Here is a 22,398-nt window from a genome sequence, read left to right on the forward strand (position 1 = left end):
TTCCAAAAATATCTCCCCCTGAAACTTCAATATTCTCATTAAAAGAGGATCTACAGACCTCTGGCGAAGGGTCACCCAGACTCGAATCGTTGACTCTATTCTCTCTCCGTAGATGCTGCCAGACCTGCTGAGATGTTCCAGCATTGTCTGTTTTTGTTTCAGATTCCAGCATCCGCAGTATTTTGCTTTTACCGCCACCATTTACATTCCCTTTGATTTATTTTCCATCACAACTTTGTCAACTCTTCCCCACGGCTCCCACCCTCACACAACATATCCCACACTTAAAGTATCAATCTTGTCCTCTTTTCCTGTCTTCGGCTTTGATGACTGACCATACAGATTTGAAATGTTGGCTCTATTCTCTCTCCAGAGATGCCGTCATGCCTGTTGAGATTTTCGAGCATTTTAAGTTTTTCTTTTAAGTTCCAGAATCTGCAGTAATTGGCTGTTGACTGAAGGAGTCATTCGTGTTCAATCTAAACATGAGGTTGTTTTTTCCCGACAAACCTTTCTCGAGTATTTGAAAAACGCTGCAATGTATTGGTCAGATTAAAATGCTAATTTGTATCTTCCCTGGTGGTCTAGTGGTTAGGATTTGGCGCTTTCACCGCCGCGGCCCGGGTTCGATTCCCGGTCAGGGAATGTAGATTTTATAGCTGCCGACCAGCACATGATTTAGGAGGGGCTGAAATTACTTCCCGATCGATAACAGGAATGATCATTGTGCCAGTTTGAGCTCCCTGGAGAAACAAAATAATCCCATTTGCACAATCCCGTCAATTGTCTCCGGCAATTTTTCATTACATTCCCCTTGCTGCTTCCTCCTGTCAAAATGAATAATAACGCATTCTGCTCCACTAAATTTCACTGTAGCTCACCACATTCACAGATCATTCGTAACCTCTGCGTCTTCTGTAGCTTCTTGTGGTAAATCTGCTGAACAACATCAGAGATTTGTATCTCATTGATCATCATTACTGTCTCCATTGCTTCATTCCAGGTCACGGTCGCTACAGACATAGTCACACAGTCATTCTACCTTCTGCAGCAAATGATATACTCTTCCTTTGCTATCAGATACTTTCACCTCCAGAAACTGATTACATGATAAGTAAAATGTTCTGTTTCGTTGACAGTTTATCATCAATCCCGGGCCTTGGAGGTGAATGGATTGACTCTGAACGACTTGACCACCTGGCCTCCAGCATCACCAGCTAAATGTTGCCTTATCCATCACTCCTTGTTTCATTGAATCATCCTCCCTAGCTTTATATCACCGAACATCCGTTTTGTTCTTTTCTCAGGTTGATTCATGGCGTTACCATCAGAAAATGTTGGAAATACTCGGCAGGTCAGTTAATGTTTCGTGGCAAATGCGTGATTATTTCTGAAAGTTGAATTACCCTGAAATTGAAAACATTTGGAAATTTTTCAGTAAAGGTGAAATACTGCTCATGCTGGAACCTGAAACACAAAAAAAAGTACTTGAAAATCTCAGCAGGTCTGGCAGCATCTGTGAAGAGAGAACAGAGCCAATGTGTCGAATCAGGAAATCTGATGAAGGGTCATCCAGATTTGAAACGTTTGTTTCCTCACAGATTTTTGTCAATCCTGCTGAGATTTTCCACCATTTTCTATTCCTGTTTAATAAGTTTCTGCTCAGGATTGAACCAGAAATTTGCATGTGTACGGCGCCCGTGATAAGTACCACACTGCAGAAAGGCTGCGATGCAATGATGTAAGGAAACTGGCTCCACAAACACGTCAATTACCTACAGCAATTTATATTTGCATTGTGTCTGCTGGTACCTCCTGTTAAAATGTTTAACGATACAATCTACTGCGTAGAATTCGTGTGATAACATGCACGACCTACCGTGCATTAAATTGATCGTTCTCTACACCCAAACTATGACTGTAACAGTACATTCTGCACTCTCTCGTTTCCTTCTCGATGAATGATATGCTTTGGCTGTGTAGCGCGCAAGAAAAATACTTTCCGCTGAATGCATGTGACAATAATAAATCAAATCAAAGTTACTCCATGAAGTTAATTAATTGAACATAATACCTTGCATTAAATTGATCTTTCTCTACACCCAAGCTATGACTGTAACAATACGTTCAGCACTCTCTTGTTTCCTTCTCGATGAATGATATGCTTTGGCTGTGTAGCGCGAAAAAAAAAATGCTTTCCACTGTATGCTAATGCATGTGACAATAATAAATCAAAGTTACTCTATGAAGTTAATTAATTGAACATTTAGCAGTGAAGGGCTTCGATCACGCACCGTAACCAACGCTACTACCTTGAATTCAGGACCTGAGACTTCAATGCTGTCAGCAGAATCCATTGGTACTGGATCTGATATTGACAGTGAACAGAACCAATGAAAGAAAACTGGATTACATGTCCCATTGAGCCTCCTCCACGACAGAAACAAGGCAGATCCGCAACCTCAACCCCAATTTCCCAGCTTATCCCAATAGGTCTTCATTCCCTTAGATTCCAAAATCACTCGAACTCAAACTTCAATATCCTCAGCGACTGAGGATCCACGCACCTCTGGGCAGCTGCAGAATACTAAAGATACACAAGCGTTTGGGAGAAGAAATGTCTCCTTACATCAGTCATAAATGGCTGGCACCTGACCCAGAGAATGTAGGTCCAGAGTGCCTGACCGAGACACTTGTCGCCATCCTTACCCACTTACCCTCACACATTTACCATGGCTCATCCATCTGACCGACATCAGCTGCACCGTGAGTGAGAGAGTGAAAGCAGAAATATGACTGTGGCGATTTTACTGAGCGCATTTTCTTTTTTGGAAAAAAACATATTTTGTTGGATCCATATTCAGTTCATATTCAACAACGAAATACAATCTGGGAACTTTCAAGCAGTAAATTTCGATCGTGTTCGACCCTGTTTCGCATCGGAGAGCCTATCCTATCTGATAAGCCTCACACTATAGAAACTCTGCTCATGACCAATGTGACCGGCCTAGGATATCAAACCGTGCAGTCTGATTGCAATTTAGAACCTTGCGTGGGTCCTTAATTATGCTGGCTGCTTTGCCGAGGCAGCGGGAAGAGCCAATGGATGGGAGGCAAGTTTGCGTGATGATCTGAGCTACGTTCACGACCCTTTGTAGTTCCTTGCGGTCCAGGGCAGAGCAGGAGCCATACCAAGATGTGATACAACCAGAAAGAATGCTTTCTATGGTGCATCTGCAAACGTAGGTGAGAGTCGTAGCTGACATGCCAAATTTCCTTAGTCTTCTGAGAAAGTAGAGGCGTTGGTTGGCTTTCTTAACTATAGTGTCAGCATGGGGCGACCAGGACAGGTTGTTAGTGATCTGGAGACCTAAAAACCTGAAGCTCTCGACCCTTTCTACTTCGTCTCCGTTGATGTAGACAGGGGCAATTTCTCCTCTACGCTTCCTGAGGTCGATGACAATCTCATTCGTTTTGTTGACATTGAGGGAGAGATTATTGTCGCCGCGCCAATTTCATCAGATTCTCTATCTCATTCTTGTACTCTGTCTCGTCATTGTTTGAGATCAGACCCCCTACGGTGGTGTCGCCAGCAAACTGGAAAATCGAATTGGAGGGGAATTTGGCCACACAGTCATGGATATATCAGGAGTGTAGTAGGGGGCTGAGAACACAGCCTTGTGGGGCACCGGTGTTGAGGATGACCGTGGAGGAGGTGCTGTTGCCTTTCCTTACTGATTGTGTCCTGTGGGTTAGGAAGTTGAGGATCCAGTCGCAGAGGAAGGAGCCGAGGTCCAGGCCATGGAGTTTGGAGGTGAGTTTCGTCGGAATAAGGCTGAGCTGTCGTCAATAAATAGAAGTCTGACATAGGCGTCTTTGTTATCTAGGTATGCCAGAGTTGAGTGCAGGGCCAGGGAGATGGTGCCTGCTGTGGACCTGTTGCGGCGGTAGACGAACTGTAGTGGATCCAGGCAGTCCTGGAGGCTGGAATTGATTCGTGCTATGACTAGCCTTTCGAAGCACTTCATAATGATGGAAGTCAGAGCCACCAGACGGTATTGATTAAGGCACGCTGCTTGGATTTTCTTTGGTACTGGGATGATGGTTGTCTTCTTGAAACAGAAGTAAAGAGAGGTTGAAGATGTCTGCGAATACCCCCGCCAGCTGATCCACGCAGGATCTGAGTTCACGTCCGGGTACCCCATCCGGGACAGTCGCCCGTTGGGTTGAACTTCGAGAAAGCTGGTCCGACATCTGCAATGATGACCTCAGATACAGTTTCATCCAAGGCTCCCAGGGTGGAGGGAACGCATCGTTTCTGTCATGTAGTGATTACACATTCACCTAATCAAAGGTTCCCTGTTGGAAAGCGGGCGGAAGTATATTTTTAACCTCAGAGTGAGGAAACGTGCAATAATTCACGTTTATTGTTCAATATTAACTGAATACTGTATCTTATACTGTGTTACACTTCCCCTTCCCCTTCACAGTTCTGTATTCAAACCCGACAGAACATTTTTCGCAGACTCTCCTTTCCAATCTGAATGTTCAGAAAGCTTCCCTCAAACCTCCACAGTCCGGCTGATTGCTGTTGATTTGTTTGTGATTATTAAAGGCTCCTGCAGCACCACTTCGGTGAATAACAGTCACGCGAAGCCACGTTTCAGACGGGGAAACAAACCCAACAATGATTCTCTATTCTCCGGCTCCACATTGAGTGAGACAGGGACAAGCAGCAGGATTTTAACCCGCAGTCTCCAATCACCCGCTGACAGCAGAAAGGCGCGACTGCAGATGCACCTGTACGTTGTTTTAAACTCAGAGTGAGAATTTATTGTTGAAAATTAACTCAACAGAGTATTTTACACTGCATGTTACATTTCCCCATCCATCTGTACACACACAAATGCAATATTTTTCACTGACTCCCGTTTCCAGCTCTGACGGTTCAGAAAGCTTCTCTCAAACCTGCACATTCCGGCTCTTCCTTTCGTTCGTTGAACAGAAGCACCGCTGATCAGCATTTATTGCCCATCCCCAGATGAGGGGCAACCACTTTGCTGTGGCTCTGGAGTCATGTGTTGGCCAGACCATCTCACAACAGCAGATTTCCTTCCACGACGGACATTAGTGAATCATGATTTTTTAGCAACAATGGATGTTGTTTCATGGTCATCAGTGGATTTTTATTCCAATCTTATTTATTGTATTCAAACTCCACCAGCTGTCCTGGCGGTCACCAGAATATTAGCTGGTCGAGGGATCACACCACTGGACGATCGTCTCACCTAAAACAACTGCTCCAGGTGAGGCTCGAACTCACAACCTCGGCATAGCCCGCTGGCTGCACTGCTGTATAAGTACCGCGCGCTAACCGATTGCGCCACTGGAGCACTGCGTTCTGCTCATTTGTGACAGATTATTAAAGGCTGCAGCAGCGTTACCTCCGTTAATAACAGTTATTCGAGGCCACATTTCAGACAGGGAAACAAATCCATCGCTGATTTTTTCCCCCCGGCTCCACAGTGAGTGAGACAGGGAGAAGCAGCAGGATTATATCCCGCAGTCTCCAATCGCCAGCAGAAAGCGGCGATTGCAGCTTCAATCAGCGGGTTCCTGCCCATTCCTGGGACACAAGATCCAATTCCGTTCAAACCTCCCCATAGACAGAACACAAGCTCAGCAAAACGCAGATAGATCATGTCCGGCTCACTGAACCTTCGAGTAGCATTTACACAACACCTGAGTGATTCACAAACAAAATTCACACCAACTTTCCAAAACCTTTCAGTGATAAATTCCTCCATTTGGTTGAAAAACTGAGTGTTGTGAATCTGGAAATGAGCACCATGGGATTTGTATTACCCAGTGACTTGTTTCCCATGGTTCGCCTTCAGGTTTGCAATTCCATTTGTGTTGTATATTGAAGCGAATCTTAGATCAAAATTAGGAGAAAACAAGGGAAATATTAAATCTTGGATCAAATCGTGAGGGAAATGGATCACAATATTTGGAAGGAGGTGCAGCTGTGAATGGTGTTATTGATGATTGAGTGGAAAGTATTGGATCGTTGGGCTACTGGTGGTCAGTTGCCTGTCACAGTTTATGTGGCGCAATTGATCAGCGCGTTCGGCTGTTAACTGAAAGGCGGGTTGTCCGAGACCACCCAGGGACGGCGGTTTTACTATTTTCTCACCATCAGCATTCATAGGTGAACAGTTGCGGGTTGGCAATGTGTCCGTGGGCGTCAATAAAAAATAACTCTCAATTATTATCGGCTGTACTGTTATCTGGTGTTACCAACATTATTTAATGATGATTGACTTCAAACATATTGCATGTACATGCTTCCATTGTACCATTAAATTTAACAATTCCAATCGAAACATGAATTTGTGGCTGAGCATTTATTCCAATTCCATATCCCTGCTTCCGTTCATTCCTGGATAGGTCATACATCTGTCGAAGCCAGACTGAAATGTGTTCAATGATGGAGCATCTACAGCCCTCTGGCACAGAGAATTCCCAAAATTCACTACACTTTGAGTGAAGAAATTTCTCCTCATCTCAGTCCTAAATCATCAGCGCCTTATCCTGAGATTGTGCTCCGTGCTTTAGATTCCCGGACTAGGGAAAATAATGTCTCAGCATCCACCCTATCAAACCCATAGAATCATATAATCCCTGCAGTTTTTCAATGCTATCTGTTCTTTCTCGTTAAAGCTGTTGAGATTTTCCAGCATTTTCTGCTTGTGATTCAGGTTTCAGCATCCTCAGTATTTTGCTTTTATTCTGTCTAAAATGCGGAGATCCAAACTGCACACACTATTACAGATGTGGTCTCAACAAAACGGTGAGTAACTGTGGCAAGACTTCAAACACTTCAAAACTTAACTCCGTGGTCAAGGCTAGAAGGAAAGTGTGACAGTGGATAATTCGCATTGTGTACATTCCTGCAATCAGTAAGTGGGTCAGGATGATGAGATATCTTTGTCTCTTTCCACTGTCATCTCTAAACTCCATCTCCTCTCAATGCCGTGTGTCATACATTCGCTTTCCCTACTTTCCAGGTAAATCTCGGGTTCACCAATTGTCTGTTTTTGTATCAAGCAGCGAATTGGCCCTGGGAGCTTGACAGCCAGAAGGAGCTGGAAGAAAGGCAGCGACAGAAACAGAAAGAGAAGCGACATGATAGAGTTTCGTAAATGATTTGTGTCAGGGCGGCACGGTAGCACAGTGGTTAGCACTGCTGCTTCACAGCTCCAGGGACCTGGGTTCGATTCCCGGCTTGGGTCACTGCCTGTGTGGAGTTTGCACATTCTCCTCGTGTCTGCGTGGGTTTCCTCCGGGTGCTCCGGTTTCCTCCCACAGTCCAAAGATGTGCGGGTTAGGGTGGATTGGCCATGCTAAAATTGCCCTTAGTGTCCTGGGATGCGTAGGTTAGAGGGATTAATGGGTAAATATGTGGGGGTAGGGCCTGGGTGGGATTGTGGTCGGTGCAGACTCGATGGGCCGAATGGCCTCGTTCTGTGCTGTAGGGTTTCTAAGAAGATTCTAAGTTGCTCTCCGTGGTGAATACCTGCCGTGTGTTATCTTGTAAGTTTCACAAAAGCCACAGTAATGACTTTGGTGGGTTTTGGAAATTGAAATGGAAGATAGCAGCAGGAGGAGGCCATTTGGCCCGTCCAGCCTGCTCCACCATTCAATAAGATCATGGCTGATCTTTACGTGGACTCAGCTCCACTTACCCACCCGCTCAACATCATCCTTAATTCCTTTACTGTTCAAAAATCTATCTCCCTTTGCCTTAAAGACATTCAATGAGGTAACCTCAACTGCTTCACTGGGCAGGGATTTCCACAGATTCACAACCCTATTGGTGAAGAAGTTCCTCCTCAACTTAGTCCTAAATCTGCTGCCCCTTATTTTGAGGCTAAGTGCCCTAGTAGGATGGGGTAGGGCAGTGGGTCTTGTCTACGTGGACTTCAGTAAGGCCTTTGACAAGGTCCCTCATGGCAGACTGGTGCAGAAGGTGAAGTCGCATGGGATCAGAGATGAGCTGGCAATTTGGATACAGAACTGGCTCGGTCATAGAAAGCAGAGGGTAGCAGTAGAAGAGTGTGTTTCTGAATGGAGGGCTGTGACAAGTGGCGTTCCTCAGGGATCAGTGCTGGGACCTTTGTTGTTTGCAATAAATATAAATGATTTGGAGGAAAATGTAACTGGTTTAATTAGTAAGTTTGCAGACGACACAAAGGTTGGTGGATTTGCAGATAGTGATGAGTACGATCAGAGGATACAGCAGGATATAGATTGGTTGGAGACTTGGGCAGAGAGATGGTAGATGGAGTTTAATCCGGACAAATGTGAAGTAATACATTTTGGAAGATCGAACACAGATAGGAAATGTACAGCAAATGGCAGATCCCTAAAGAGTATTGACAGGCAGAGGGATCTGGGTGTACAGGTACACAGGTCATTGAAAGTGGCAACGCAGATGGAGAAGGTAGTCAAGAAGGTACACGGCATGCTTGCCTTCATCAGCTTGAGTTTTAAAATTGGCAAGTCATGTTGCAGCTTTATACAATCTTAGTTAGGCCACACTTGGAATATAGTGTTCAATTCTGGTCGCCACACTACCAAAAGCATGTGGAGGCTTTGGAGAGGGCACAGAAAAGATTTACCAGGATGTTGCCTGGTCTGGAGGGCATTAGCTGTGAGGAGAGGTTGGAGAAACTTGGTTTGTTCTCACTGGAACAACAGAGGTTGAGGGGCGACCTGATGGAAGTCTACAAGATTATGGACAGAGTGGATAGTTTGAAGCTTTTTCCCAGGGCGGAAGAGTCAATTACTTGGGGGCTTTGGTTTATGGTGCGAGGGGCGAGGTTTAAAGGAGATGTACGAGGCAAGTTTCTTACACAGAGGGTGGTGGGTGCCTGGAACACGCTGCCGGGAGAGGTAGTGGAAGCTGATACGATAGTGACATTTAAGGGGCATCTTGACAAATACATGAATAAGATGGGAATAAAGGGATATGGTGCCCGGAAGGGAAAGGGTTTTAGTTCAGTCGGGCAGCATGGTCGGTGCAGGCTTGGAGGGCCAAGGGCCTGTTCCTGTGCTGTAATTTTCCTTGTTCTTTGTTCTTAGTTCTGGTTTTACCCGCCAGTGAAAACAACATCCCTGCTTCTATCGTATCTATTCCCTTCATAATCTTATATGTTTCTGTAAGATCCCCCTCATTTTTCTAAATGACGATGAGTATAGTCCCAGTCTACTTTTTAAGGCAACCCACCTTTACCACCCTCCCAGGCAGCACATACCGTCACCACCCTCTGGGTAAGGACGTTTTTCTTCAGATCCCCCCATAACCTCATGCCCCTCACCTTGAACCTCTGTCCCCTCATGACTGACCCTTCAACGAAGGGGAAGAACTGCTCCTTATCCACTCTATCCATGTCCCTCATAATCTTGAACACCTCAATCAGGTCGCCCCTCAGTCTTCGGATCTCAATGTGAAGTTTAAAGGTCATATTCACTTTTGTTAACTTTCAAATGAATTCTCCTGTAAAATATTCTGAGTTTTTAAAAATAAATATTGAATGCAAAATTAACCAACTCTGACTTTGCTTAATTCCGTTCTCCAAAGCCCATAGACACCACGCCAGTTTCCCGATTTCACGGTTTTCCCCCTTTCCCAGGCAGGTATTTCCCAAGTCCTGTCTGGAATGTGTTTGAACTCAAGGCCCTTCATTGAGTCACTGCGCCACTCAGTGACACATTTGTGTAAATACAGTTTCATCTCTGCCTTTTCAATGATAAACTCCAGAGACAGAATGATTGAACAGCTTGAGAACCCGGTTATAAACTGATCTGTCACGATAATATGTCAGTTAACTCTGAAACTCCAAAGGCTCTGCTTCATCCGAGGCCGGTACAGCGCAGTATATGGGAGAAGAAAACTTCTTTTTACTGCCCCGCCTAACACTACACAGGTTGCTGCGGCGTTGGGTATCAGAGTAAATCTCTCTCCCTATTGTCTGATTAAGTAATTCCAAGGCTGGCACGCCACAGGCTAGATATAAAACACGGAGAGAACAGTGGGGTAAAGACCATGGAGTGAGACTGAGTGACTGGAACATTATTCACACAAGCGTATAATCGAGTACACATTCCCAAATAATAACTAGAATTTGGGCCTGTGAGATATACTCGGGGAGGGGTGGGGGGGCTGAGGGACGGAAACGTGGAAATTCCCAGACGCCATGTCCATCCAAACAACAAGTAAGCAGAAATCAAGGGAAAAGCTCCCAGATAATGGAGCTCATTCTCATAAAAAGACACACATTTTCTCTTTGACACACCAACAGATGTTCTCTCCCCCCTGTCTGTTAGACATACACACGCTCCACTTTCTGGTGAACACACACTGACTCTCTGCTTCAAGCTTTATTTTTGTACCAATTAACAATGTCCCCGACTCCTTTTACAATTACACATTATCCCTAATAAGGTCCATTCCCTCAGACCATCTCTGTGAACTCACTGAACATCACCCAAAGGATCCTTCTCCCTGCTCCATCCCCTCTAACAACATCGCTCTGAAATCATTGAACATCACCCAAAGGATCCTCTCTCCCTGCTCCATGCCCTCTGACTCCATCCCCCTGAACTCACTGAGCATCACCCCAGGGATCCTCTCTCCCTGCTCCATTCCCTCTGACTCCATCCCCCTGAACTCATTGAGCATCACCCCAGGGATACTCTCTCCCCAGTAATCAACAGAGCACCTTTAAACAGGCCCTTTATTGTAATGAGTTCGTATTATTTCCGTGCATATGTCCATCTGAATTTAAGTATATTATAATAAGAATAATAGGGACAAGAAAAACTGCAGCACCATAATCCTGCAACAAGATCCTCCAGTAACCTGAGAATTCACTGATCTCCCAGGCAGAGGCCATTTACCTCACGTCACCACCAGAGGGAGGTCCCTCACCGTGTTTTTGTGTTCTCTGTATCAGGAGCGGGTTCCGTTACACACTGATATAGAACATAGAACATAGAACAGTACAGCACAGAACAGGCCCTTCGGCCCACGATGTTGTGCCGAGCTTTGTCTGAAACCCAGATCAAGCTATTTCCTCCCTATCATCCCGAAGTACTCCATGTGCCGATCCAATAGCTTTTAAAATGTTCCTAAAGTTTCTGACTCCACTATCCCTGCAGGCACTCCATTCCACACCCCAACCACTCTCTGAGTAAAGAACCTACCTCGGATATCCTTCCTATATCTCCCACCATGAACCCTATAATTATGCCCCCTAGTTACCGCTCCATTCACCCGAGGAAATAATCTTTGAACGTTCACTCTATCTATCCCCCTCATCATCTTATAAACCTCTATCAAGTCTCCTCTCAACCTCCTCCGCTCCAAAGAGAAAAGCCCAAGTTCCCTCAACCTTTCCTCATAAGACCTACCCTCCAAACCAGGCAGCATCCTGGTAAATCTCCTTTGCACTCTTTCCAGTGTCTCCACATCCCTCTTGTAGTGAGGTGACCAGAACTGCACACAATATTCCAAATGTGGTCTCACCAAGGTCCTGTACAGTTGCAGCATAACCCGACGGCTCTTAAACTCAAACCCCGTGTTAATGAACGCCAACACACTATAGACCTTCTTCACGGCTCTATCCACTTGAGTGGCAACCTTCAGAGATCTATGGATATGAACCCCAAGATCTCTCTGTACCTCCACATTCTTCAGAACCCTACCTTTGACCCTGTAATCCACATTTAAATTTGTCCTACCAAAATGAATCACCTCACATTTATCAGGGTTAAACTCCATTTGCCATTTTTCAGCCCAGCTCTGCATCCTATCTATATCTGTTTGCAGTCTACAACAGCCCTCCACCTCATCCACTACTCTACCAATCTTGGTGTCATCAGCAAATTTACTGATCCACCCTTCAGCCCCCTCCTCCAAGTCATTTATAAAAATCACAAATACCAGAGGACCAAGCACTGATCCCTGTGGCACTCCGCTGGTAACCGGTTTCCAGTCGGAAAATTTTCCATCCACCACCACCCTCTGTCTTCTGTTAGATAGCCAGTTACCTATCCAATCGGCCAAACTTCCCTCAATCCCACACATCCTTACTTTCTTCATAAGCCGACCGTGGGGGACTTTATCAAACGCCTTACTAAAATCCATGTATATGACATCAACTGCCCTACCTTCATGTACACACTTAGTTACCTCCTCAAAAAATTCTATCAAATTTGTGAGGCAAGACTTGCCCTTCACAAATCCGTGCTGACTATCCCGGATTAAGCTGCATCTTTCTAAATGGTCGTAAATCCTATCCCTAAGGACCATTTCCATCAACTTACCGACCACCGAAGTAAGACTAAGCGGCCTATAGTTACCAGGGTCATTTCTATTCCCTTTCGTAAACAGAGGAACCACATTCGCCACTCTCCAGTCCTCTGGCACCACCCCCGGGGACAGTGAGGACGCAAAGATCAATGCCAAAGGCTCTGCTATTTCATCCCTTGCCTCCCAAAGAATCCTAGGATATATTTCATCAGGCCCAGAGGACTTATCAACTTTCAGTTTATTCATAATTGCTAGTACATCTTCCCTCCGAACATCTACTTCCTCCAGCCTATTAGCCTGTGACACCTTCTCTTCCTCAAAAACATGGCCCCTCTCCTTGGTGAACACCGAAGAAAAGTATTCATTCATCACCTCTCCTATCTCTTCTGACTCCATGCACAAATTCCCACTGCCGTCCTTGACCGGCCCCAGCCTCACCCTGGTCATTCTTTTATTCCTCACATCAGAGTAAAAAGCCTTGGGGTTTTCCTTAATCCGACCCGCCAAGGACTTCTCATGCCCCCTCCTAGCTCTCCTAAGCCCCTTTTTCAGCTCATTATAGGGAGACATAAATCAGGAGAATTGGATTAATTGTTGGATTACACAGTGAACTCCTTAACAGTGATAGTGCTGGACCTTTTCTTCTGGTGCACATGTACTGTAAACCATCCACCAGCTCTTTCATCTCTGAATGTGGAGAAAGGGTAACCAGGAGCTCGATTGAAGAACTGTCTGTACAAAACTAGAAACTTGGTAGAGGCGATGGTGATGTGGTGATGAAGCAAAATGCTTTCTCCATCTGTTCCTTGAATAATCAAGATCTGTAATCCCTCCAGGTGACAACGCAAAGCTGACAAATCTGCAATGAAGCAGGCAGAATTATATATGGAAGTAAAGCGCTTGAGAATACAGGAAGAATAAAGTAATCAATTCATATGTCCATCTATCTAATATTTCCTCTGCTAATCGGCCTATCCATATAATTTCACTCTATCAATCTTCTGCTCACCAGTCAGGTCACTATTAGTAACACATAAGAACATAAGAAATAGGAGCAGGAGTAGGCCATCGAGCCCCTCGAGCCTGCCCCGCCATTCAATAAGATCATGGCTGATCTGACGTGGATCAGTACCACTTACCCGCCTGATCCCCATAACCCTTAATTCCCTTACCGATCAGGAATCCATCCATCCGCGCTTTAAACATATTCAGCGAGGTAGCCTCCACCACCTCAGTGGGCAGAGAATTCCAGAGATTCACCACCCTCTGGGAGAAGAAGTTCCTCCTCAACTCTGTCTTAAACCGACCCCCCTTTATTTCGAGGCTGTGTCCTCTAGTTTTAACTTCCTTACTAAGTGGAAAGAATCTCTCCGCCTCCACCCTATCCAGCCCCCGCATTATCTTATAAGTCTCGATAAGATCCCCCCTCATCCTTCTAAACTCCAACGAGTACAAACCCAATCTCCTCAGCCTCTCCTCATAATCCAAACCCCTCATCTCCGGTATCAACCTGGTGAACCTTCTCTGCACTCCCTCCAATGCCAATATATCCTTCCTCATATAAGGGGACCAATACTGCACACAGTATTCCAGCTGCGGCCTCACCAATGCCCTGTACAGGTGCATCAAGACATCCCTGCTTTTATATTCTATCCCCTTCGCAATATAGGCCAACATCCCATTTGCCTTCTTGATCACCTGTTGTACCTGCAGACTGGGCTTTTGCGTCTCATGCACAAGGACCCCCAGGTCCCTTTGCACGGTAGCATGTTTTAATTTGTTTCCATTGAGATAGTAATCCCATTTGTTATTATTTCCTCCAAAGTGTATAACCTCGCATTTCTCAACGTTATACTCCATTTGCCATATCCTCGCCCACTCACTCAGCCTGTCCAAATCTCTCTGCAGATCTTCTCCGTCCTCCACACGATTCACTTTTCCACTTATCTTTGTGTCGTCTGCAAACTTCGTTACCCTACACTCCGTCCCCTCCTCCAGATCATCTATATAAATGGTAAATAGTTGGCCCGAGTACCGATCCCTGCGGCACGCCACTAGTTACCTTCCTCCAACCGGAAAAACACCCATTTATTCCGACTCTTTGCTTCCTGTCGGATGGCCATATTCCTATTCCTACGACATGGGTTCACATTGCACTCGATTTGAACCATTTGTTCCTCCACCGCACTCACCTCTTCGAACTGGGATATCCCAAGTGGGGCCACTGTTGACACAAGAGAAACATGGGGCAGTCTCGAAAGCTTTTTGATCCAACACGATCTTCTGAACTCACGAGAACCAGACAGAAATAAAACAGGTCCAACTCAATTGGCACCTCAATTGGATGAACCTCAGGAGATTTGTTTGAAATGGCAGGAATATCAGTTGTCCAGAGATCCAACTGTATCGTTAGTAAATACGGTAATGAGCTTTAAATTTAAGGATGACCGTACATTTGCTCATAAGTATCCAACATTCACGATGCTGGCTGTTTCTCACCCACACGCCTGGTATTGCTGCTGGTTGGATGCTCAAAGGCGACTCGAGTCAATTTACTCTGATGCGTGTGATCATGGCTAGCCAAGTGTGGCAGGCAATTGTTCCATGCTATGTTATTGAATGTTTACCCCAGATGAATATGAATAATGGGTCGATGAACAGGGTTTCAAGCCGATTACCCTGGACAGTGGAAAAATGCAGTAATAAATTAGGAATGTCATGCCAAAACGTCGGAAGAGGCATGGGATAAATTAACAGTTGATGAGAAACTGCTCAGTTTTGTTTCACGATTGAGTGCAGGCGGACACTCAGCTTATGCATCAAGGGGAATCTCATTCACCTCTACAGGTACATTGTGTAACATTGCTTGTTATTCGTTGTTTTGAATTTTACTATTTCATAACTTTCCATGTTTTAACGTAAGCTTTTTTTTCCGTTTGCCCATTTCACCTGATGTTATTTCGGTATCTTTTCGCCTCAGTCTCTTTGCAATTCCATGATTTCCGATATCTCGGTTTCCTTGTAACAGTGAGCAGTTCTCAGGTTGTACGTGCGTCTTTGAGTTTCATTAAGTTTCACTCTTCCATGCTGTGTATCAGTGTAGACCACTGTCATCCAGGCTTTGCTTTAATGAGCGGATTAGCTTATGAGGAAATGTTGGTGAGGCTAAGTTTGCATCCGCTGGAGTTTGGAATAAAGGTAGGCTACTTGATTGAAATGTATAATATACTGAGGGATTTGACAATGTGTTGTAGTGAGGATAGCTCCTCTTGCGCGAAAATCTAGAGCTATCTAGAACTATGCCACTGTTTCAAAATAAGGGTTCACCCATTCAAAATACCATTCTACCACGGCCTCTTCAAATGTATGTCTCTATTTATATATACACATCTGCAGTAACGTCCTTCATTGGGGTCGCTCTTTATCATTTACTGCTCTCAGTCTCACATTCATCCTTGTCCCTCAGTTGGATTCTCTCTTTATTAATCCGCTCAATGTCTATGTCAATGACTTTTATAACTCTCTCAAAATTTGCAGGTGGATTGGGTGATATACGTCCTGTAACGCTTCGGGAGTGAGCGTTTACTTGCCTGCATAGCATTCTTGATGAGTTCTTTAAACACGGGATGTTAGCAGGCACTAAGCTGGTGCACTGGTGATCCCATTCAGCCACCTGACCTTGAGATTGCTCAAGTATTCAGCATTGAGACCAGACAGTGAAAGGCCTGATCCACTGAAGGATGCCTCAATCAGCTCCGTGCCAAAAGTCTCAGGTTCCAAAGCGTTGAATCTAGACAGTCACTAGCTGATGCACAGACTGGCTCACGCTCACCTGCATAGGTACATTGCTCAGATTTTTGACAGTCAGTATGTACGTGGATAGGAAAACATACATTTCAGTTGCACCAATTTGCACTGGTATATTGCTCAGATCTCCTTTTATTTAGTCACATTCTTTGTAACGCTGCATCATTTTTACTTTGTTTGTTTTTTTCTTCTCAGCTTGGACTGTTTTTAACTCTATATTTTTTCCCATAAGTTCTACATTTTGGTTGCTCCTTCAATCTCATTTCCGTCACTCCCCATCTGGAGGATCCCTACAACTCCCCCCCCGCCACCCCCCCCCCCCCCCCCCCGACCAACCACCATCCCCGTCACCACCACAACTAGTCCCATTCAATTTTGTTATTCCCTGGTTACATCTCGCAAGCTGTATTATATGAGGTGCTGCCGGACAGTTTTGAAGCCTTTTTTAAGTCTGAGCAACCTATATTTGGTGAAGCTGATCTTCCCGGCCAAGCTTGAATTGAAGGAAATAACAATTCGAAAGGAAGCAGGAACTGTTTAACTGGTAGCTGCTCTCTCTCTCTCTCTCTGATCAATCTTTCAGTCTGATGGGATTCTGCTGTTTGCTTTCTCAGCCGATCCTGGATTCAGTTGGGTGACAGTTTGATCCGAGGTCAATGTGGTTTCCTCTGGTTGTGTGTTGGAGCGGCTGACAGCGCCGCTGCTCAATATGGCTGTAACTTTCTGCGATTCTCTACAAAAATCTCAACAGACTGGAGCACCCAATGATAGCTGGAAGGCAGTTTTTGCACGGGGGTGAGACTGCTTTCTATCACTGTGAGACTGAAAGCGCAGTAATAGCGGCCAGCGTCAGCCAGCTGCAGACTCGAAATGGTTAAAGTGGTTAATTTAGCCAAGACCTGGAGTTCAGCAGAGAAACGGGGTCCAAAACCTTCCCCTCTCTCTTCGTGTGTACCCCAGGACAATTTCAATGCAATGAACTGCAAATCCGTCTGTGGCTGCTGTCTGTACCAATATAAGACATAGTGGCTTGCTGTAGTGCTGTAGGTACATCGGATAGTCACCGTTTCACCTTCTCTCCTCTCTAAAGACGGCGGCTGAGAAACAGAATCTCCATCAGCCGGATCTGTAACATGTGTTGAAGAAGAGGACAAAGGTAAGTATTGGGTGTGCTGCTGAAATAATATTAATAATTTACATACACTGGAGTTATGAAACAAAAACTAATAATGGCCGAAATACTCAGCAGCGTCAGGAAGCATTTTTCGAGGCCAGGAGAATTACAGTTTCTGATCGAGATAACATTTTACCAGATTGGAGTCATCCTTACCGATAAGAAAGAGCCCGAACACAATGCAGACGGTGAGGAAATGCATGGCGGCTGCAGAGCCCGGAGCTGTGGCTATCTTTAAAATTCCAAGCACTGCTGGAACAAAATCTGTTTTTAACGTCACTTTCTGAACTCAAACCTCCCGTCCAATCAAACAATCTGCAATCTACCCGTCATAGATTGAGGTAACATTTAAATGAGTTTCAGTGATCAGCTGAAGCTCTTTGACCAACAGTATTAAATATCACAGAATGGAGTCAGTGACTGAGTGAGTACAGTGCATGGTGTGAGGGAAGAATCAGCATTGCTGACAAGACCATAAGATATAGAAGCAGAATTAGACCATTCGGCCCACCGTGTCCGCTCCGCCATTCAGTCATGCTGAAAAGTTTCTCAACTCCATTCTTCTCCCCTTTTCCCAGTAACCTTTGATCCCCTTACCAATCAAGAACCTATCTATCACAGTCTTAAAAACACCCAATGACCTGGCCTCCACAGCCTTCTATGGCAATGAATTCCACACATTCACCACCCTCTGGCTGAAGAAATTGCTCTCATCTCGATTCTAAAGGGCTGTCCCTTTATTCCGAGGTTGTGCGCTCGGATCCGAGATTCTCCGACGAACGGAAACATCTTCCCCACGGCCACCCTATCGAGGTCTTTCAATATTGTGTAAGTTTCTATAACATCCCCCCTCCGCCTCCCCCCCTCCCCCCCCCGCCCCCCCAAACTCCATCGAGTTCAGACCCAGGGTCCTCAGATATCTGCAGTTTTATTTGATCGGCTTCAGTCGCTCATGTTTGTTGTTGTTTATTTTAAGGTCGGTTTGGGATGACTTCTCAAGACCATTAATCGCATTGCCATGTGTCTGACCTGTTTACATTGAACTCTTCGTTCTGAACCGTTAATTTCCTGGTGTTGCGATTGTAAATGAAACGGATTGTACAGCAGCGGATTGAGAAGTAGATCCAGTGCGAGAAACAGATGCAGCAACACAGAAACCTTCAAGCTAAGAAACGGAGATAAACAAATGGAAAGACAGAGGTTGAATCCGAGGCCGAGGCCGTAATAGAAGTAAAGTTCGGAGAAACAGACGGAGCTGCAGAGGGATAAAAACGAGAAAAGTGAATGGTAGAAATGAGGGAGAAGCTGAGAGATAAGTAGTGGGGCAGACAGTGAGATAAATGGAGGAAAGAGGGAGGTAGGAAGGGAAAATAGATGAAGATACGGTGAAGGAACCGTGAAGGGAAAGAATGCATATATTTGGAGATAATACCGACGGAGACACAAAGAGAGACAAACGAATAGAGAACAAGAGAAGCAGAGAAATAGGCAGTGAGATAAACAAAGGAGTTCACTGAAAAAAGCAATGGCCCAAATGCAACCAGGAAAGAAAGGGAAAAAAGGGAAAGAAAAATAGTATAATATAGCGTATAACGTGATACCGACAGGGTGATTTCCAAGAACCTCTTGACACCCTGAGTAACCAGACCAGTAGTACCATCACATTGCTTTCCTTCCCGTACCCACTGCAGTAAATACACAAACATGGTGAGGCATCGCCATCTGGCGGCGGTCTGCGGTAAATGGTCATTCCCTGGAAAATCATCGAATTCTCAAATTACAGAAGATTGTTGCTGCGTGATTATATTACATTACTCTTGTTCATCCTTTTGCTGTTACAATGTAATTAAATGCAGTTGAACGTATACATGAGGGATAATCCCAACTTTATTTAATTGCTGGCGATTCGCTTTATTCAATTAATAGTGGTTAAAAAGCTAATTTTAAACAAAATCAACCCATCAATATTCCGATAGGTGCCTCCTCTAAAATACCAACACAAGATCTAAATATGACCCTGGATTCACACTCATTTCCTATGTCCTTTAGTTATTTTCATTTAAATCTTCTCATCATAATGTTACTCCTTAAGTTATTATATTTTATTATACTTTATTTAATATAAATAGTATCTAATCTAAGAGTATCTTTATCTAATATAACGAGCAATTTGGTGGACTTGTTGAAATGGGAGACTGGGAGAAATCGTATTGTCTAAACTCTGGAATTCAGGAAAAGGGCAGAAAGAGAAGAACGTGGAGTAAATGTGAAGGTCAGCAGTAGGGCAAGGGAGGTAGATACAGAGTGGCGGAATGACAGAGCGAGATAGACAGGTCTCAAACGAAGGGAGAGTCGGAGAACCTGAGAAATACAGGGAGAAAGAGAACCTCAGATTTCATTAGTCCAGAGCGAACACTGATAGGTGCCCGACGACCATAAGTTCAGAGAGAGCAGCCAATCCTGTCGCTTGGAAACGCCCCTCAGTTTCTAAGTAAATGAAGTTTCTGCTGATATGAATTTCCAATTTAATATCAGAACAGAAACGTCAACACATTTCAAATATTGTCTCATTTCTGCCGAATCCTAAACCAGACACCATGTGCTCCTCATTTTGGTTGCTGATAATAATGGTCTTGCCATTATGTCATCCTGACACGAAACGTTATCTCTGTTCTCCCTCTCACACATGTTGTCAGATCTGCTGAAGACTTCCAGCGTTTTCTTTGAGCCAATGTTTAAATGATCAGCGTCTGCCCCATGGACTATGTTCGCTCCCAGATTTTGAAGAACATCTGTGTTTTATTACAGGGACAAATGCTGAAGATTCAGTGTTTCAAGATCGATCTGAATTATCGGTTCTGGAAGGACAGAACATAACATTGGACTGTAAATACTCAACAGCTGCTCTTCGAACCCTGTTCTGGTACACCCAGTATCCCGGCAAGCTCCAAGGCAGCTGATGAAGATTTTTAGCACGGACGATACCGATAAGTCTCCGGATTTCCCAGATAGGTTCTCGGCTGCTTTACAGAAAGGAAACAACACTGTTCCTTTAAATATCGCCAGCACTCTTCTCTCTGACACCGCCGTGTATTTCTGTGCCATGGAGCACACACTGGTTCAGAGATATGGCGAAACCTGTGCAAAAGTCCCAGGCTGGGAGTTCTAGATAGTGGTCCGCAGAGGGCGCGCTCACACTGATAAACAGAAACAAGATGTGGAGATGCCGGCTTTGGACTGGGGTGAACACAGTAAGAAGTCTCACAACACCAGGTTAAAGTCCAACAGGTTTATTTGGTAGCAAATACCATAAGCTTTCGGAGCACTGCTCCTTCGTCAGATGGAGTGGAAATGTGCTCTCAAACAGTGCAAACAGACAAAATCAGAAACAATTCCGTCCTGTCTATCCACAGGACTGACACAGGACTATCCACAGAAACAATTCAGTCTCAACAGTGAGTGTCACCGGATCATAAACAGAATAACAAAACAAAACACAACGCTCAACATGAAAAGCTGAGCCGCAGTTGGTTTTAACTTGCAACTATGCTAAAAATGCATTTATTGTTAGTTAACTCACACTTACTCTTTTGCTAATATTTCCTTGGATATGTGAATTATGTACCATCTTCACTCTTCGTTTTGTGGTCGGTTTGATCAAAGGGTCTATTTGATCGGAGTATTGTGCTCGCTAAGGGATCAGTTATATAACATGTGCATTTCACAAGCTTGACACAGAACCATTTAAACAATCCCTGGGAGCAAGGTACAATCAATGTCCAGTCTCATTTTCAATGTTTTTTGACATAATTCGCAACTTTATAATAACCGGACCAGCGACTTTAATCCCACCCCTGTCCCTAACAATAGAACGATATTCCTAATAAGCGCATTGAATGTAACCCAGCTTGGGATATTTCTGCTCACTGAAAACCATGTATCCATCCACAGGACTAAAAACATGACAGGGGACACACGAAAGTGAGGTGCGAGGATCCGATCACATTATAGCAGATTAATAAGAGTGTGGATTGGAACGAGAGTTTTCTTGCGTCAACTTACCCTTCTACAGAGCGGCCAGCGACAATGTGTAAGGCAGCAACTGGTTGTATGGGGGCGGGGAGGGGGGGATTTCGGACAGATAATTGTGAAATATACACATTTAATCTGTTTTCCAAATCATGTTGGAGAGTTTAAAGCACTCCAATATGATTAGTTCAGATTTTAATATACATTTCAGATCTGAGTCATGGAAATTCTGTCAGTTAGTTACTGTCCTCAAATGATACGACAGAAGGAGAAGTGTTTTTCGAAAGTTTCACCTATGATACTACATGGAGTGATTTGGTTTTATTCTGGCATTGTCCAATCCCGATGAACTGCACTCACAGGAAGTCTTACTCATGTCTGCAGACAAGCGGTGAGACAAACAAAAGCAACAGCACCGTTCAGGCATCCAAACCTCTCTCAATTTCATTGTGGAGAAATTGGACTCTGCAGAGTTGATCAGAAGAAGGGCTCACGTACGGAGTTCATGATGAATCATAGAATCATAGAAAAATAATCCTTACAGGTCAGAAGGGGGCATTCGGCCCATCGAGTCTGCACCTGCTACAATCTCACTCAGGCCCAATTCCCGTCACCCCACACATTTACCCTGCTCATCCCCCTGACACAAAGGTCAATTTGGCATGGCTAATCAATCTAACCCGCACATCTTTGGACGGAAAGCAGTCCCATCCGTGCACTCTGCATTATCTCCGGGAGCTCCTGTCTGCTGGCTTTTCAATTTTGTGATTCATTTCTTAAAGTTACAAAGTCAATACGCATTACGGAGAGACCAATCAAGAATCAATCTCCACACTTGCCCCGACACCAATTCAAATTCAAATTCAACCCAATTGATGATCCTCGCAGGATATATGAGCAAGATCCAAGCTGACAAGGTAAGGCATTGCACGTGGACTTGGGCTTTATCTGACGCTTAGTCTTAGCCAAAAACCCGAGAAGTTTGAAGAGGTTAGACTCGTGGACAGTT

At 44.6% G+C, this 22,398-nt stretch overlaps 2 non-coding genes across 2 annotated transcripts; one reads left to right on the forward strand and one right to left on the reverse strand.

Annotated features, from left to right (window-relative positions):
* Positions 1-573: 573 nt before the first annotated feature.
* On the forward strand, positions 574-645 carry trnae-uuc (transfer RNA glutamic acid (anticodon UUC)). Its single transcript has one exon. It is a non-coding gene; the product is annotated as a tRNA-Glu (tRNA).
* A 4,653-nt stretch (positions 646-5,298) lies between these two features.
* trnai-uau (transfer RNA isoleucine (anticodon UAU)) lies at positions 5,299-5,393 on the reverse strand. Its single transcript has 2 exons — positions 5,356-5,393; positions 5,299-5,334 (listed from the first exon to the last, which is right to left on the reverse strand). It is a non-coding gene; the product is annotated as a tRNA-Ile (tRNA).
* Positions 5,394-22,398: the final 17,005 nt, after the last annotated feature.

The sequence above is a fragment of the Mustelus asterias genome, chromosome 30 (genome assembly GCF_964213995.1).
Source record: "Mustelus asterias chromosome 30, sMusAst1.hap1.1, whole genome shotgun sequence".
Taxonomy (NCBI): Eukaryota; Metazoa; Chordata; class Chondrichthyes; order Carcharhiniformes; family Triakidae; genus Mustelus; species Mustelus asterias.